Source organism: Vigna unguiculata, chromosome 10, assembly GCF_037176805.1.
Source record: "Vigna unguiculata cultivar grain cowpea cultivar isolate G323 ecotype 2 chromosome 10, ASM3717680v1, whole genome shotgun sequence".
Taxonomy (NCBI): Eukaryota; Viridiplantae; Streptophyta; class Magnoliopsida; order Fabales; family Fabaceae; genus Vigna; species Vigna unguiculata.
Window position 1 is genome coordinate 33448545 of NC_140801.1, and position 19754 is coordinate 33468298.

Sequence of the window (19754 nt, forward strand, 5' to 3'; positions counted from 1 at the left end):
AGTTTAAAGAACATTTAATTTCCTTCCAAAATTAAAATGTTATTAAAACTGTTATTCTAAATTTAAATTGGTCATAATTTAAAATAAAAAATTTAACTGCTTAACAAAATTCAGAAATTTTAGATGGTTATTAAACCTGGTACTGTTAACCAGAATATATAACACCACTCCTCATTTTGGAAACTTTTACTCCCTACTTTGTAACGTAATTGAAAGTTTAAAGAACATTTAATTTCCTTCCAAAATTAAAATGTTATTAAAACTGTTATTCTAAATTTAAATTGGTCATAATTTAAAATAAAAAATTTAACTGCTTAACAAAATTCAGAAATTTTAGATGGTTATTAAACCTGGTACTGTTAACCAGAATATATAACACCACTCCTCATTTTGGAAACTTTTACTCCCCACTTTGTAACGTAATTGAAAGTTTAAAGAACTTTTAATTTCCTTCCAAAATTAAAGTGATATTAAAACTGTTATTCTAAATTTAAATTGGTCATAATTTAAAATAAAATATTTAATTGCTTAACAAAATTCAGAAATTTTAAATGGTTATTAAACCTGGTACGGTGAACTAGAATATATACCACCACTCCCCATTTGGGATACTTTTACTCCCTACTCTGTAACGTAATTGAAAGTTTAAAGAACATTTAATTTCCTTGCAAAATTAAAATGATATTAAAACTTTTATTCTAAATTTAAATTGGTCATAATTTAAAATAAAAAATTTAATTGCTAAAGAAAATTTAGAAATTTTACATGGTTATTAAACCTGGTACTGTGAACAAAAATATATAACACCACTCCCCATTTTGGAAACTTTGACTCCCCACTTTGTAACGTAATTGAAAGTTTAAAGAACATTTGATTTCCTTCTAAAATTAAAATGATATTAAAACTGTTATTCTAAATTTAAATTGGTCATAATTTAAAATAAAATATTTAATTGCTTAACAAAATTCAGAAATTTTAGATGGTTATGAAACCTGGTACAGTGAACCAGAATATATACCACCACTCCCCATTTGGGATACTTTTACTCCCCACTTTGTAACGTAATTGATGGTTCTACTACCCCTTTGACGATCAACTTTCTGACCAGCAATAATAACAAACAATAACAACAATATCAAACACCAAAGCCCATCCCCTGAAACATAAAAAATTCCTATTTTCCATATCCAACCATAACTCAGTAACATTCGACCACCAAAATTAAAAAACCCCCAAATGTGCTGCTTTGAAAATTTTGGTGTTGTCCAAAGGAACAACATTGTCAAACACCACAACATGCCATTACAAAATCAAGACTACAAAATCAAGACTACAAAACCACACCACAATGCAAACCAGAATATACCAACGAATCTGTCAAACAATGTTGCACCAAACTCGAAAATAAATGAAACGTTTTTCCCCCAAAGATTAAACCTTTTCGATTGGTGAACAAAAAAACACGAACCTTACACTAAAACGGTGTTGCGGAACGACTTCCGGTAGGTTGGTTGTCGTTGTTGTCGACTCACTTCCACTGGATTCGATCCCCTCCACTATCGTCGCTGTCGCAGGTGTGTCCTCTCACAGTGACCGCCTCCCGCCTCCCGCCTCGCTTCTGTAACACCACAACTTCTCTGTCTCGACTTCCTCCGACTATCTCAGTCTCTCTCGACCGTTCCGCCGACTTCCTCACGCTGGCTTCACCTTTCCACACACTTGATCACCCTGTCTCCGCCTTTCCTTCGAGTTGCTCACGCTGTCGCCGCCATTCCGCCGACTTTCTCACGCTGTTTCCGCCTCTCCTCCGACTTGCAGAAACTGTCTCCACTTCCTCCGACTTTCTCCCTCCCTGTCTCACGAACACTCTACAAATTTTGCATTTTGTCTTACTTTCTCTCTCGACGTTTGCTTTAGTTTTGCCAAAAAGAATTTCCTGCACATAACTTCCGCGCACGTGACCATGGGTTCTGTTTGATTTAAAAAAAAAGTAAAAATAAAAGAAAAAAAAGGGTGCCACGTCACCCATGTCAAAATTGAGTTCGAATTTTATGTTCGAATGTCATTTTCGAATGCCATATTTGATGAGTGAAACAAAGGGTTGTAAGTTCCATGTCTCTCACCTAGCACATAAATGGGAAAGAGAAGAAATTTAAAAACTGCCATAGGATATCATGTCATCACCTAGAGTCTGCACGCCTAAACCGAATCACCCACCAAAATATTTGAGACATTGGCAAGCAAGGCTGGAAGGAAAATAAAAATGAAGAAAGAGAAGATTTGATCCTAGAAGGAAACATATGCCTGCACCTGAACCAAAATAAAATAAAAAAACCCTACTATGCATTTAAACACAAACTAGAATGATATTCATAGCAAAAATGCATGCAGTTTGCCTATTTGCAGAACGTGAGTTCCTTGCCTCAAAATACACGAAGGGTTTCACATAGCCAGTGAAACCAACGCCCATGCACCCAGAAACCGAAAATAATCCTGCCACACAGAACCACGCAGAAACGCATGCCCTCACACTTACTATGACTAACTCAACCACACACGTATCATGCCAGCATTAGTGAAAACTTGATTCAAATTAGAACAACACACATAGCATATCAGCATCAATATTGAATCAAAACTATGACAGCACAGCCACGGAACCCACACGAACCTTTCAAGTTTCCAGTATCAACCGGCAAAAACGTAAAGAAAGAAAAGAGACAATGTCAAACTTTCCCTACACTACACATCCATGCTTTTCAAGTTTCATTCATCAAGCAAACAAGAAACAAGAGAAGAAAACAAGGTTGGCTTCCCCTACCTCATTTACCCGTTCTTCTTTAGGTTGCAGCTTCCATGTTCTTGGCTTGCCACTTCTTTTCCTCTCTTTCTACCCCAAACCCTAAATAACTTAGGTTATATTTTACACTCTCCATCAATAAACCCTAATGTAATCTTTCCATTAACATCTTAGAAATAAAACCAAAGCTTTAGCCGTTTTTATTTTTGTAACAGTGGCAGCAACGAATGTTTAAAAAAAACCAAAACTGATTTTGGAGTTGCAGGTGCAACAACGAAAAAAAAGGAAAATGATATGCTAACCCCTTATTTTGACTCCATAAGTGACTCCATGACGTGGCATGCACAGGTGGATTTAATTTTTTAAATTAAAATTAATTTTTTTGAAACATTTTACTTGAGACGTGGCTTGTAGCGGAGAGTGGGGTTGGGTGTGAATAATCGGGTCAGGGCCGTTTTTGGATAGTGGGTTAGGGCGCGTCTTAATTGAAAGGGTAGGAAATTAGGGTTTCGTGTGGAGAGTGGGAGCAAAAACGAGAGAAGGGAAAAGAAAGAAAGAAAGGGAAACATTCGTTGGATTCGTGTGTTGTAGTGAGTCGAAAAAGACGAAGGGAGAAGACGAAGAGAGAAGACGAAGGGAGAAGACGTTCCTGCCAGAGTTAGGGTTTTTCTTAGTCTCCATTGTTGGATTCAGCTTCGTAGTTCGTAGGTATGTTTTTATTTTATCTGCGTTTCTCCACTACGGCAACAGGTTTGTGGTATTTTTTTCCAAAGTAATCGTTGTGGGTTTTTTGGTTAAGGAACTGAGATTTTTTTTTGGTTTTCGCCGGCATAGTCAAGTGACTTATTGTTTAAAGACAAATTTAACATCTATGTTGTACAGGTGAATGACCACAACACTGTAATCCTCCACGAAGCTTGCGAAGTTAGGGTTTGTGGTGCTTTCAGTTGTTCGATTCAAGCGGTGGTTGGTATGTTTGTGTTATTTTTCCTTTTCTGTGATTTTGGTGCTTTGATAGATGCATGGATACTAGTTTTCTAACTAGGTTGATGAAATCTGTCTTATTTTATTGTGATGATCTGTTTGCTGACAAGTGATGACCTGTGCTGCATTTTGTGCAATAATGTGGTTTCACTAAATTTTTTGAATTAATAGCAGTCAATAGTTGATTATGGGGTGATTATGTATGGGTAATATGCAGGTGGATTAAACTTGTATGATTTATTGATGTGGTTTCAAACCCAAGTGGATTAAACTTGTATGATTTATTGATGATGACTTGTGTGCATCCAAGTGATGAGTTGTGCTGCATTTTTTGCAATCATGTGTGTTGACTCAATCTTTTTAACTTCCATACTATTTTATTGCACAGCTGATTATTGGTTGATTCTGTTTGGATAATGTGGGTTAATTTGTAAATATTCCTTAGATGTGGTTTCATTGGCAACTTGAGTACACTTGTTTGATGTATGACTGATGACCTGTTTGCTCATAAGTGATGACCTGTGTTGAATATTTTAGGAACCATTTTTTATGAATCAATTTTTTCATGTTTCATGTGATAGCACTCAATAGTTGATTATGGGGTGATTACGTATGGGTAATATGCATTCATCTGTAGTTATCTCTTTGATGTGGTTTCAAACCCAAGTGGATTAAAGTTGTATGATTTATTGATGATGACTTGCAATCATGTGTGTTGACTCAATCTTTTTAACTTCCATACTATTTTATTGCACAACTGATTATTGGGTGACTCTGTTTGGATAATGTGAGTTAATTTGTAAGTATTCCTTAGATGTGGTTTCATTGCCAACTTGATTACACGTGTGTGATATATGACTGATGACCTGTGTGGTCAAAACTGATGACCTGTGTTGAATATTCTGGAAGCATATGGTATGACTGAATTTTTGTGATCTTTCATGTGATAGCACTCAATAGTTAATTATGGGGTGATTATGTATGGGTAATATGCAGGTGATTAAGTATGGGTAATATGCATTCATACGTAGTTATCTCTTTGATGTGGTTTCAAACCCAAGTGGATTAATCTTGTATGATTTATTGATGATGACTTGTGTGCATCCAAGTGATGAGTTGTGCTGCATTTTTTGTAATCATGTGTGTTGACTCAATCTTTGTAACTTCCATACTATTTTATTCCACAACTGATTATTGGATGACTCTGTTTGGATAATGTGAGTTAATTTGTAAGTATTCCTTAGATGTGGTTTCATTGCCAACTTGATTACACGTGTGTGATATATGACTGATGACCTGTTTGGTCAAAACTGATGACCTGTGTTGAATATTCTGGAAGCGTGTGGTATGACTGAATTTTTGTGATCTTTCATATGATAGCACTCAATAGTTGATTATGGGGTGATTATGTATGGGTAATATGCAGGTGATTAAGTATGGGTAATATGCATTCATACGTAGTTATCTCTTTGATGTGGTTTCAAACCCAAGTGGATTAAACTTGTATGATTTATTGATGATGACTTGTGTGCATCCAAATGATGAGTTGTGCTACATTTTTTGTAATCATGTGTGTTGACTCAATCTTTGTAACTTCCATACTATTTTATTCCACAACTGATTATTGAGTGATTCTGTTTGGATAATGCGAGTTAATTTGTAAATATTCCTTAGATGTGGTTTCATTGGCAACTTGAGTACACTTGTTTGATGTATGTACTGATGACCTGTTTGCTCAAAAGTGATGACCTGTGTTGAATATTCTGAAAGCGTGTGGTATGACTGAATTTTTGTGATCTTTCATGTGATAGCACTCAATAGTTGATTATGGGGTGATTATGTATGGGTAATATGCAGGTGATTAAGTATGGGTAATATGCATTCATATGTAGTTATCTCTTTGATGTGGTTTCAAACCCAAGTGGATTAAACTTGTATGATTTATTGATGATGACTTGTGTGCATCCAAGTGATGAGTTGTGCTGCATTTTTTGCAATCATGTGTGTTGACTCAATCTTTTTAACTTCCATACTATTTTATTGCACAGCTGATTATTGGGTGATTCTGTTTGGATAATGTAAGTTAATTTGTAAATATTCCTTAGATGTGGTTTCATTGGCAACTTGAGTACACTTGTTTGATGTATGTACTGATGACCTGTTTGGTCACAACTGATGACCTGTGTTGAATATTCTGGAAGCGTGTGGTATGACTGAATTTTTGTGATCTTTTATGTGATAGCACTCAATATTTGATTATGGGGTGATTATGTATGGGTAATATGCAGGTGATTAAGTATGGGTAATATGCATTCATATGTAGTTATCTCTTTGATGTGGTTTCAAACAAAAGTGGATTAAACTTGTATGATTTATTGATGATGACTTGTGTGCATCCAAGTGATGAGTTGTGCTGCATTTTTTGCAATCATGTGTGTTGACTCAATCTTTTTAACTTCCATACTATTTTATTGCACAACTGATTATTGGGTGATTCTGTTTGGATAATGTAAGTTAATTTGTAAGTATTCCTTAGATGTGGTTTCATTGCCAACTTGATTACACGTGTGTGATATATGACTGATGACCTGTTTGGTCAAAACTGATGACCTGTGTTGAATATTCTGGAAGCGTGTGGTATGACTGAATTTTTGTGATCTTTCATATGATAGCACTCAATAGTTGATTATGGGGTGATTATGTATGGGTAATATGCAGGTGATTAAGTATGGGTAATATGCATTCATACGTAGTTATCTCTTTGATGTGGTTTCAAACCCAAGTGGATTAAACTTGTATGATTTATTGATGATGACTTGTGTGCATCCAAATGATGAGTTGTGCTACATTTTTTGCAATCATGTGTGTTGACTCAATCTTTGTAACTTCCATACTATTTTATTCCACAACTGATTATTGAGTGATTCTGTTTGGATAATGCGAGTTAATTTGTAAATATTCCTTAGATGTGGTTTCATTGGCAACTTGAGTACACTTGTTTGATGTATGTACTGATGACCTGTTTGCTCAAAAGTGATGACCTGTGTTGAATATTCTGAAAGCGTGTGGTATGACTGAATTTTTGTGATCTTTCATGTGATAGCACTCAATAGTTGATTATGGGGTGATTATGTATGGGTAATATGCAGGTGATTAAGTATGGGTAATATGCATTCATATGTAGTTATCTCTTTGATGTGGTTTCAAACCCAAGTGGATTAAACTTGTATGATTTATTGATGATGACTTGTGTGCATCCAAGTGATGAGTTGTGCTGCATTTTTTGCAATCATGTGTGTTGACTCAATCTTTTTAACTTCCATACTATTTTATTGCACAGCTGATTATTGGGTGATTCTGTTTGGATAATGTAAGTTAATTTGTAAATATTCCTTAGATGTGGTTTCATTGGCAACTTGAGTACACTTGTTTGATGTATGTACTGATGACCTGTTTGGTCACAACTGATGACCTGTGTTGAATATTCTGGAAGCGTGTGGTATGACTGAATTTTTGTGATCTTTTATGTGATAGCACTCAATATTTGATTATGGGGTGATTATGTATGGGTAATATACAGGTGATTAAGTATGGGTAATATGCATTCATATGTAGTTATCTCTTTGATGTGGTTTCAAACAAAAGTGGATTAAACTTGTATGATTTATTGATGATGACTTGTGTGCATCCAAGTGATGAGTTGTGCTGCATTTTTTGCAATCATGTGTGTTGACTCAATCTTTTTAACTTCCATACTATTTTATTGCACAACTGATTATTGGGTGATTCTGTTTGGATAATGTGAGTTAATTTGTAAATATTCCTTAGATGTGGTTTCATTGGCAACTTGAGTACACTTGTTTGATGTATGTACTGATGACCTGTTTGGTCACAACTGATGACCTGTGTTGAATATTCTGGAAGCGTGTGGTATGACTGAGTTTTTGTGATCTTTCATTTGATAGCACTCAATAGTTGATTATGGGGTGATTAAGTATGGATAGTGTGATTTCATTTTAAATTATATCTTTGATGAAATTATGTATTCAGGTCATAAATATGGCTGCATTCCATGAGGGAAGTGAATTCAATGTTGACCGCAAGGTAAGATAAATTTGGTATTTCAATTTATTTGCAAATTTGTCATGTAAAAAATGACATAACTATTTTTTTTTTGTTCCAGATCTGTCTTAGGCATTCATGCCGGACAAAATTGATTGGTAGTTTGAATAACAAGTTAACAGATGAGCAAAAATCATTTATCCGAGGAACACCATTTGGATGGATGGTTGAGTTGATAGAGTCTGTTAAAATATCTAGGAATCTTTTGACTCTGTTAATCAGTAGGTGGGTTGAAAGGTTGGGGGGGTTTGACATGAGTGCAGAAGTTGTTGTATTTACCTATTTAGATGTATGTCTTGGTCTAGATTTGAGGGTGGTGGGTGAGAACATTGATTTAATCCAGGAAGGGTTAAATAGTGATTCAAGGAATTTATTTGGAGCTTCCCAAGTTGTTGGTATCGACATGGTATATGATTACATCTTGAAGCATATTAAAGTGCTTTGTTTAGAGGATTTTGGTAAGCTTTACGTTTTGTTTGCAATTTCTGAGTTTTTGTTGCCCAATCGTAGTGGAACAGTTTTTTCTATTTTGTTTAACATTGTTGATGACCTGGGTAGTATTGGGAAATTTAATTGGGGTCGAGTGGTGTATGAGTTTTTGGTTGGCAGTATATGTGAAGCAAAATTGTTCTTGAAGGAGAAGCAAAGTACCAAACACTTCCACGTAGCTGGATGTGTTTATTTGTTACAGGTTTTGTATTTTAAATTAATTTAGAACTTGTTTGATCCGTTTAAAATATTTGGTTATGAGTTATGACTGATTTTGATTACAATTATGGCAGTTATGGTCTTTTGACCATTTTTTGATACCGAATTTAAAGGACTGTCAGCGGACGACAAAGTTTCCCAGAATCTTGCATTGGATGGAAATGAAAGCAGGGGACAATGTAATTAAAAGGAGTTTGACAAATAACAATGTAAGTTGGGTATTTTGTTGTTTGATTTTTTTCCTAAATTTGTCATCTATATTGATTGAAGCTTGTTGTGAATTGTTTCAGGTTGTTGCAGATGTTGTTGCCTCTGCAGAAGAGCTGACCAATCCCTTCGTTAAAGAAGGTTTTGAGGTATACGGACGTCAAACTAAGGGTACTAAAATAGTTGACTTAATTAAAGCTGTCGAACAACAAGAAAGTGTGCTAGGGGAATTGCAAAAAGAACTTGAAGACTTGAATGCAATGATGATTGAGAGGAAGAACCAGAGCCAGCATCAGCAGGGCAAAATGAATTTTTCTGAGTTTGGTGAAGCAAGTGCTGGTCATTCGCAAACACCTAATTCGAACCACCCCACTGGCTGCATTGAATTTGGCAATTCTGGTGACAGGGGTCATGTGGAAGAAGTTCAATTTCCAAATCAGGAAACGCAAGAATCTGAACAAAGCAACATGTATGTCCGACGAAGGGAGGGTCCTCGGTTACGTGTTAGGAGTATAACAATAAGAACTCCTTTTGCAACATTTAGTGGGAGGAAGCGCAATAAGTAGTTGATTTAGAGATTTGATGTTTGTTGTAATTTGGATTTCTATTGCTAAATTTGTTTTTTTTTTTTTATGTTTAGACATTGTTGTCGTGATTGATGACAATTTCCTTGTGTGGCTTAGTCATTGATTTGTGGAATTCTGTGTGGTTTATGTTAAGTGATAGTTGGATGTTGTTCATCTTAATTTTGACTGAGTGCAACTAAATTTTATAACAGGTGAACAACGAATACATATGTGGTCCAAAATTTAGTCATCTTGGTTACCACACAGATGACAAATGATTAATTATGTGCAAGATGTTGTTCACAAGTCAACACTTAATATATGATTGATCTACATTTAAAAATTTAAGAGTTATTATGTCCAATTTTTTGAACCAGGTCACTACTTAATTGTTCTTGAGTCATTATATAATTTGAATACAGATAACAAAAATATCATGTTGGAGTTGTGGATGAATTATGCTACACGTAGTTTGTTGTTGTTTAATATATTTCATATACGCAATAAAAATGTTATATTTCATGGAGTAGTTATTATCAATTATCACACGCCTACTTTGGTAATGTTAACTTTCGTAGAATTTATGTTATCAGAGACCACGAATTTGGAAGGTGTGCAAAATGTTTATTGTAGGTCAGCACTTAATACTTCATTGATAACCAATTATTATTGTCAGTGTTAGGCATGTATGTTATATTCCACTTGTACCACAACTTTCCCACAGATTGATCATGGGCAGTAGCCTACATTAAATTTTACTCTATTTATGTGATTTATTGTAAGTGAGTTTCATACTATAACCTTTTTCATATATAAGAAATTATGAAGGTGTGCAAAATCTTTGTCAGTGGTCAACAATTATTTGTACATAGATGATCATATAATAAGTTAAACTGACAGTGAAATGGATATGACATTGATAAAATAAGTTTAATATCATAGATGTAGTAGATCATTCCAACAGTGCCATGAAAATTAAAATCAACATCAGAAACACTAAAGTTAAATATAAATAACCTAAAAATTGAAGACATTAAACACTAATGAGTTAGGTGAGTGATATATTATCCAGAACAGAAGATTGAACTTTGGAACTCTCCCCAACCTCAACACATGGAATATTTGTGGATGGAGGAACCATCCTCTGCAGTATATCCTCCACATTAGCCGTGTTAGTAGGCTCCACGTTGGGCTGCAAATTGGGTCCCATATTTGTGTTGTCATTTACGTTTGGATTGGAATTTTTACTAGGTTGGGCATCAATTTCCACATTTTGTTTGACAACATAGTTAAGTCGCACCATAGGCATAGAAGTTTGAACTTCTTCTTCAGTTGGATGAGTGATGTCATACTTGAAAACCTACAAATGTCGTGAATGGTTATATTGTGACTTAAACACACGGTATGAATTAAAAAAATCATATTTGTGTGAAGATTACTTATTTACCTTGACAATGTTCCTAAGTGTGATGTTGAGGTACCCAAAAGGTCTGAATATAGCAACCTATTGAATCAAAATTCATAAAGTTTAATAAGTAATTGTACAAGAAGAGGAAAAGTAATCAAGAGAAATTATTTCATAGTTCACTTATTTCTTCCAACAATAATACAGAGTCAACACCAATGTCACTACCAAACTCACGATCTGATAGAACTTTGTTGTGTAGGCTTGCCTTGGCTGTATCAGTAGGCTCCTGACAAAGTCATTTTACACATGAGCAACAACTAAATAATGGAGTGCACCAAAATCAGTAAATAAAAAATAACCTTAATAGTGATGAGCATGTCCCCTAGGCCGTTTGGTTTGCACTCTTTGACAGCACAAGCAACAAAAGCCATTCTATTCATTGATTTCCTGTTTGATAGTGGAGTTATATTTTTAATGTCTCCGTCGTCAACTAAACCTGGAAATTATGCGATATTAATTAATGAAAATTTTATCCTATAAACTTCAATAGCATTGGTTTTGGAGTAAGGAAAAAATGCTAACCGTGGTGTTTGATGAATTTTTCCGTCCATGTCCATGCATTGGTATAGAAATCTCGTGCACGACTAGCAACAGCCATGTTGTTCAAAAACTCTTGTGTATTATGGGTTTCATTTAAGTCTCTGTTAAGCAAAACAGCCTGGGCATGTCCAGCAGGGCCAGGGATGAAAGTAGTGTTGCCATTGCACCGTTCCAAAAATTCTTTCAAAACAGCATCATCAACAGCAAGAGCCTCCCAAGGATCCATTTTTGCACTCCTGCACTTAATACCAAAGACGAACGCAAACAAAAAAAAATGGTTAGCCACTGATATTTTAACATAATTAATGGGCAAGGTGGTGTGCGATAATTGAATTCACGTTCATAAGGGTGGTTGAAATATAAGGAACGACAACATGAGGGTGCTTTTATAGACTTTAAAACATAACCCTAAATTACCAATGTGCCCTTCAATTGCTTTTTGAACACGGCAAATTTAAAGCTCTTTCATTTTGATCTGTTTGAGAGAGTGTGCCCTGTTACATTGCTTCTCCCCACACAGAATCATTAAATGGCTTTTACTTCCTCCAACCTCCATCTTCATGAGACGCTTGCTTTCAATGCGACAGAAACCAACCGTGGCAAAAAGCAATAAATGTTGAAACTAACATTCCGCACCTCCACAAAGAAGTTTCGCATATACCCGTCCAAAGAATCGAGGTACGTAATGTTGTGGTAAACGCTGTTTGAAGGTTAATACAAACCTGTAAAACCTAAAAATCAATTTTTTTGCGTTGAGGGAATGAATGCATTTAATGCTTTGTGTAGTAAGGTGAGGTTGTATGGTTTTCGAAGTACCCTTACTAAAGTGGACATAAAAGTTACTTTGTCCTACTATGTGTGTTGCTGCAATAGAAATAAGATTAGTATGTCAGAACTATTTTCGAACCTAAAAGAGTTTTATGAATTACCTGTAGATGGATTACGTACAAGAAAATGCAATAGGTTTGGAGGACATCAATTTATTAGAAGAAGATGATGATAGTGGAACTATCTTGGACGAGGAAGGTATTGATAAGGAAGACAATGAACAACATCCTGTTGATGTCATTTCTCCGTGTGTTGGGATGTATTTTGACAGTGTTGACAACGTGAAGAAATTTTACAAAGAATACGCAATTAGAAGTGGTTTCGGGACAAGAATCAGAACTTCGAGAAAAGACAATGACAATCAACTATGTTACTTCAAATTAGTGTGTTCCAGGGAGGGAAAATGTGTGTCATCCATACCACCTGAAATGAAGACACTGCCCACACAAAGAAAGCAATGTCCTACGCGCATTACTGTCGTTAGAAGAGAAGATAAGTGGATGATTAGCAGTGTGGTCCACGAACACAATCTGACGTAAGTCCATCTAAGTCAAGACTCATTCGTGGGCATAGGAAGTTGAATATGCAAGCCAAAAGAACCCTTAACATTAATGACGAAGCGGGTGTGCCTGTTCACAAGAGCTTTCGTTCGTTGGTGTCTGATGCAGGGGGGTTTGAGAACTTGGATTTTGTCGAAAGAGACGCAAGAAACTATATTGGTCAGCAACGTCGCACATTAGGGAAGGAAGGTGACGGACAAGCTTTATTAAATCATTTTTCCAGTATGAGGGAGTTGAACAAAGACTTCTTTTTCGAAATTGATGTTGATGCAGATAATCGCATAAGCAATATATTTTGGGCAGACGGAAGGAGTCGGGTTGCATGTGCAGATTTTGGTGACATTGTGTCCTTCGACACCACATACTTAACTAATAAGTACGATATGCCATTTGCACCATTCGTGGGTGTTAATCACCATGGTCAGTCAATCTTATTAGGGTGTGGGCTTCTATGTGCTAAAGATACTGGTACCTTTGTGTGGCTATTTCGAAGTTGGTTGCGATGCATGGGAAATAAAGCCCCTGAAGGAATTGTCACTGATCAATGCAGGGCGATGCAAAATGCCATTGAAATTGTCTTCCCCAACACCCGACATCGTTGGTGCCTTTGGCACATCATGAAAAAACTACCAGAAAAATTAGTGGGATATACCAAATACAAGGAAATTAAGCATGGTGTAAAAGAATTGGTATATGAGTCAGATAGTGCTGAAGATTTTGAGAATGGGTGGGCAAAGTTCATTGAAAAGTATGATCTTCAACTTAATGAATGGCTTTACACTCTTTACAAAGAAAGACGTCGATGGGTTCCTTGTTATTTGAAATGTCATTTTTGGGCAGGCATGTCCACAACTCAGAGAAGTGAGGGAATGAATGCTTTCTTTGATGGGTTCATCAACTCTACTACAACACTCCAACAGTTTGTTGTCCAATATGACAATGCCCTTCGTTCTAAGTCAAAGAAAGAGTGCGAAGCAGATTTTGCTTCTGCTAATACTACCCTTCCATGTGGCTCTCAGTCATTTATTGAGAGACAATTTCAAGATGAATACACTCATGCGAAGTTTAGTGAAGTGCAAAATGAGCTTCGGTGTAAGATGAATTGTAATATCAAGTGTTGAAGTTCATGGTTGTAAAGCAAAATATATTGTTAAAGAGGCGTTGATATGGAAAGACCAAAGTGCAGACAAATTTAATGAAGTTATATTTGATGTTGAGACAAAAGACATTGAATGCACTTGCCGGCTTTTTGAGTTTAGAGGAGTTCTTTGCCGCCACAGCTTGATGGTCCTTGCCCAAGAGGAGGTAAAACTAGTTTCACAAAAATATATTTTAAGTCGATGGAGCAAACGCATATTGCGAAGGCATACTTTGATAAGAGCATCATATTACACTAAGAAAGATGAACCCACTATTCAAAGGTATGACTTATTGTGTAAAAAGTTCTATGACAGTGCTGAGTTTGCATGCCAAAGCGAGAGGGGTACAGAATTCTTGTGTTCCCAATTAGACTTATTATCAAGGAATCCTTTGTTACCTTGTTCCACAACATTAGGAAACTGTCAACAAACAAATGTGCAAATTTCTTCTCCAATTAATAGTGGTCCTCACTAAACAACGATCCGAAGTCCAATTCATGTTAAAAGAAAGGGTCGACCACGAGGTACAAGGATGCAATCAACGGTAGAGAAGATATGCAAAAAAAAGAAAAATGCAGCAGCTAGAAATAAAGCTTCTCGTAATGCCACTGTATGTATTTATTATGTTTATATACAGGACCATTTTTTAATATGCAGGTTATCCAGTTTTTAATTTCATTTGTGGACATGCACTTTAGGATGGGGAACTACATACTTCAATTGCACCAGCTAATGAAATTTTGATTGCTCAAAGTGGTTCCACAACCAACATGGTTAGTATTCCTTTCGTAACTATATCTTGTTATGGTATTTTATGGAATTAATTAATTACCCTTATACCATGCCCAGGTTTATGATGTCCAGTGCACAGACTTTCTATCACTTTTAACATCAATAGAAAGTAATCAACAACTTATTGGTACAGAACAGATCATTAGGTATGCCACAGTACAAACATGTTTAATTTTGCCTTATATTTATGATAGCTTAATATGGTATTTTTTTTTTCAGGAACTAGTATCATCAAAGAGGACATTTTTTGGATCAATTGGGATGATCAACATGGCATAACCAAACACCTTTTGTTATTAGAGTTTGTGTTTGTCAATGACATGTTTATTTATTCACACGGTCAAAGTATTTGTACTAATTACTGTTGACTACGTTCAATAGTAGTCATTAATATCATCTCCACTTTTTGTTGTCAAAATTCGCAATATTATTGTTCACAAAAAAGTTGTACAACCGACACGTTAATTCAATGTTGGTATCAGAATTTATAATCATATTTATAATCAGGGAAACCAACGTACTTATCATCAATTACCTGGTAACAAAAATATAAAGTGGGTATACACTTATATGGAAGTCGGTCATCACATAACAAACAGCATGCAACTTTAATATATAACAGAAGTGATTGTTAAAAACATAGTTTACAAAATTGATTCTAGTCATTGTAACCCTCGGCACTGTATAAAGGAGTGCAACTAAGAGTTCTTTTGGACGTCAGCCATATACAAAAAGACCTTAAAGTTACACTATTAATCAACACTAAAATATTAACATTTCTACTTCTTTAAATATGGTTTAAATATTTCAAGGACAGCCTCCCTATGCTTATTTTCTGGGTGAAGAATCCAATCACAAATGTACTGCTGCCTGAATTGTTGTAGATCCTCCTGCCACCAAAGAACAACTACTTAATTAGACATTCATATCAAAAAAACTTTATGCAAGTTAAATGTAAACAGTTCCGAGGGTATTATACTCACATTAGTGTAAGTTGGCATGCTTTTCCCATCAAATCTTTTGACGCCGTCCCATATCTCAAGATACTTCGACACCATAATACCACAATCATGCCTGGAAGTGGTTAACAAAACATTTATTGAAAACTTCCTAATTAAAGTTGTGCTTACAAATTAGGCTACTCAATTAAAGTCGTGCTTACAAATTAGGCTGTTCAGGAACGTCTTCAATGTGGACTTCATATGTTTGCTTCAATTCTTTTTTGTCATTTAAGAATAGCCAAAAGAGGTGTTCCACATTTTGTACCTATAACAAATATAAATCGAACATAAATAATGTGAACACAATGAACATCAGTAATTGAAAATTTATAATGTCACACATGGACTTACCACGTGACTATCAATCTGTTTTCGCCTTCGACATTTGTGTGCAAGTGAATCTAAGACAAAGAACTCTTTCGTTTTACAATTAAAAGCATAACACCACCAATGTTCAGCATAAATGACTGGGGCAAACAATTGAATAGAAGTAACATTAACAAACACATTTCATTTTGTAACAAAATATAAGAGCATTTAACAAGTAAAGATACTCACAAAATTTGCTGTTAATATATCCTGCACTGAAACCAAATCACGTGTCAAGTAATGCCTGTAGTCATCTAGACACCACACACGTCTATTCACCTTTCTTTTGTTACAATCAAGGATAACTGCATTCTGAATCACAACAAATGTCAATACTTATACACTAATTTAAGCATAAATATTAAAGGAAAAAATAAAACTTACTGTATAGAAAGGATTGAATATAACCCTGCTAATCTTCCCGGTCAGCATTTTCTGTTTATACATGAACTCGTAGGCTGCAAACATTATAGACTGAACACAAAAACAATAATTATATCAGTACATGGTTGTAGTAACAATAGAAATAGTCATAAACTTAAGTTTCATAATTTACCATGTTATCAATCCAACCACGAGGACGAAAACATTGACATTCATCGCTCCTCAATATCTCACCATTCAAATCAACATAAATAGTTTTGAAAAGTCAAAAGAAACAACTTCAAGTGTTAACTATTAGTGTGTGTTGTCGTTGAATACATTATTAATAAAAATAGAATACCTGGAACAACCAACAATAGTCACATCCTTATACAATTTAGCCTTATCTATAAATAGTGTATTACTTTGACCTTCAGTGTTAGGCTTAATAGCTTTGTCGTCTCCATTATGGTTGGTTTTTGGTTTGTCATTCAGGTCATCTTCCTCACACTGATGAGGTTGCGGACTCTCTTTCCGGTGTGAAGGACAAGCCTGGCCTTCATCACACTTCCTTTGCTCAGAAGGACATCCATCTTCTTCATTAACATCATTTCCTTTACCTGCACAAGAGTCAGGTTCAGGAGCATCAAAAAATTCATAACGCATCTTCTTTATCTGTTCTTTCATGTATAGAATCATCCGTTCATGTTTTTCAAATTTTTCTTCCAAATCCACTTGCTGTTTGGAATGAGAAACACCATGAATGCCATCATTTTTCACATTATATTGCTCCTCAATATGAACGACATTTTGCACTATTGGGTTGTTCTTCTCCTCTGCACTTAGGGCCTAACCAAACACAATCTACAAATAAGAAAAATCTGTTTTGGAACACATTTCGTAATAAAACCAAATTTAACCAAACATATACAAATACAACTCAAATAAAACCTTATTCTTTTCAAAAGCAGACTCAATATTAGGTGTCCTAATCTTCACAGAGGGCCACCGCAGAAATCTTAGGAATTGAACCTCCCCCTCTACATCTTCTAAGCCAAGACGACGAGTAGCCCAAACCTATAACAATGTTAGACAAATCAATAAATTATAAAAATGCATAAGGAAAATAAAGGTTCTTAAAACAATAATTACCTGAACAACTACAACAGATCCGGCTAAGTTAAGGCTACGAGTATTTATCTTTTCTCGTACAACCTTACATCCACGATTGAGTGCAGAGATCAAAAAACTATGCACTGACTCTGCCCAGTTATAGTCGCTTAAGTTGTCAAGGTTGTCTAACACTTTGAAAGGCATATTGGTCACTGTCCTAGATGTCCTAGGAAAATAAAATACAGTAAAACAAAGTAACAGATACAACCTATACGCATTGTCTACATCATCATCATCACTAACCACTAGGTTCTTAATCTTGTTAATTATGTCTCGCAAGGTGATTGGTTTCTTCTCAAAAAGTGAACCTACTACCCCACTTACATCAACATCAAATTCAACACATTTACCAACCATACTAAGACCTAAGCATATACAAACATCATAAACCGATAACCCCACCAAATGCTGACCTACACGAATGTATTCCCCTTGTGGAACCCATCTACGCAACACTTCCCTCAACAAAGGACAATTTATTTCCAATGCGCTATCCACCTCCAAACACCATCTAAATGGTGTTGCCTGAATCCGCTTACGATGGGTGGCTTTTAGTACATTGTTTACTTCAACAATGTACTTGCTTTCGCACCTATGCACAATTCGCACCTATAGCACCATGAACAAAATATTATTTATTATAAATAATAAAAAAAGTTAAATCACTTAAAGATTCTAATTATACATGATCAACATTTTCCACCACCTTGTTCTTCTTTCCCTTATTGCCTGCTTCCGGAATACATTTACGTTCACGTTTACTAGACATCTTACTTAAAATTCCTAAATAACATACCAAGTTCATTGAAATTCATCAAACATATATCCACAAAGGACCAAATATAAGTGAAAATTTATCACATCGACCAAAGTAAATAACATCATAAACAATTATTGACTGCCATAACAAAACAGATAAAAATTGGATTAATACTGATTGCAAAAAATGTATCACAGGTCATCAGTTGGGTGCACAAAAGTCATCACCTATATATCAGACATCTTTAACCCCACTTATTACAAATCACATATTATTAACCAAATTCAGTCACCCCAAACACACGAATTGACTGCTATAGTATGAGTTCAAAAAATTGAGTATAACCACATTGTTGCAACAAATGCTGCACAGGTCATCACTTACTTCCACACAGGTCATCAGTTGGGTGCACAAAAGTCATCACCAACAAATCAGACATCTTTAACCCCACTTATTACAAATCACATATTATTAACCAAATTCAGTCACCCCAAACACATGAATTGCCTGCTATAGTATGAGTTCAAAAAATTTAGTAAAACCACATTGTTGCAACAAATGCTGCACAGGTCATCACTTACTTCCACACAGGTCATCATTTGGGTGCATAAAAGTCATCACCAACAAATTAGACATCTTTAACCCCACTTATTACAAATCACATATTATTAACCAAATTCAGTCACTCCAAACACACGAATTGACTGCTACAGTATGGGTTCAAAAAATTGAGTATAACCACATTGTTGCAACAAATGCTGCACAGGTCATCACTTACTTCCACACAGGTCATCATGCACAAAATGTGACAGATTTAATATACCTATTCAAAAAACTAGTACTTGGTTTTCCTAAGAGGATGATTTAATTATTATGTCACACAACATTCAAAAGGTCATGTGAAAGGCATAGATGGATAAACTCCAAATATATGCAGTATGATGAATCAGATAACATATTAACATGGTCTACATCATTTTGACATATGCAAATCTCTACCACTTCAAACTCAAAAAATTGATCATGGATGTTGCTACGGATGAACAAATAATTGAAAGAAGACAAATTTCATATTACTAAAGAAAATGATATCAGAATCTTCTTCAAAATATAATGACTTTAACAGTAACTCTTTATGACAGTTTAAATTTTACGTTTAGGCAATGATAAGAAAAAAAAATTGGTGTTTCAGCAATGTTGGAGATGAATGGATACAGTAATAGTGGATATGGATGCACTAGTTATGTGTGTTGATAACCCATTAGTGGCTACTGCAGCTCTTATCTTAAAGCCTAGTAGAAAATCTTACAATGATGATGTCACTATAGAGATATGAAAATGATCATATGATCTTTTTATTTTATTTTGTATTCT

The 19754-nt window shown here is 35.2% G+C and overlaps 1 long non-coding RNA gene and 1 pseudogene across 1 annotated transcript; one reads left to right on the forward strand and one right to left on the reverse strand.

The window, feature by feature from the left end:
* Positions 1–12330: 12330 nt before the first annotated feature.
* Positions 12331–14397, forward strand: LOC114165406 (protein FAR1-RELATED SEQUENCE 5-like; annotated as a pseudogene).
* A 1876-nt stretch (positions 14398–16273) lies between these two features.
* Positions 16274–16748, reverse strand: LOC146882413 (uncharacterized). Its single transcript, XR_014985291.1, has 3 exons — positions 16641–16748; positions 16469–16558; positions 16274–16396 (listed from the first exon to the last, which is right to left on the reverse strand). It is a non-coding gene; the product is annotated as an uncharacterized LOC146882413 (long non-coding RNA).
* Positions 16749–19754: the final 3006 nt, after the last annotated feature.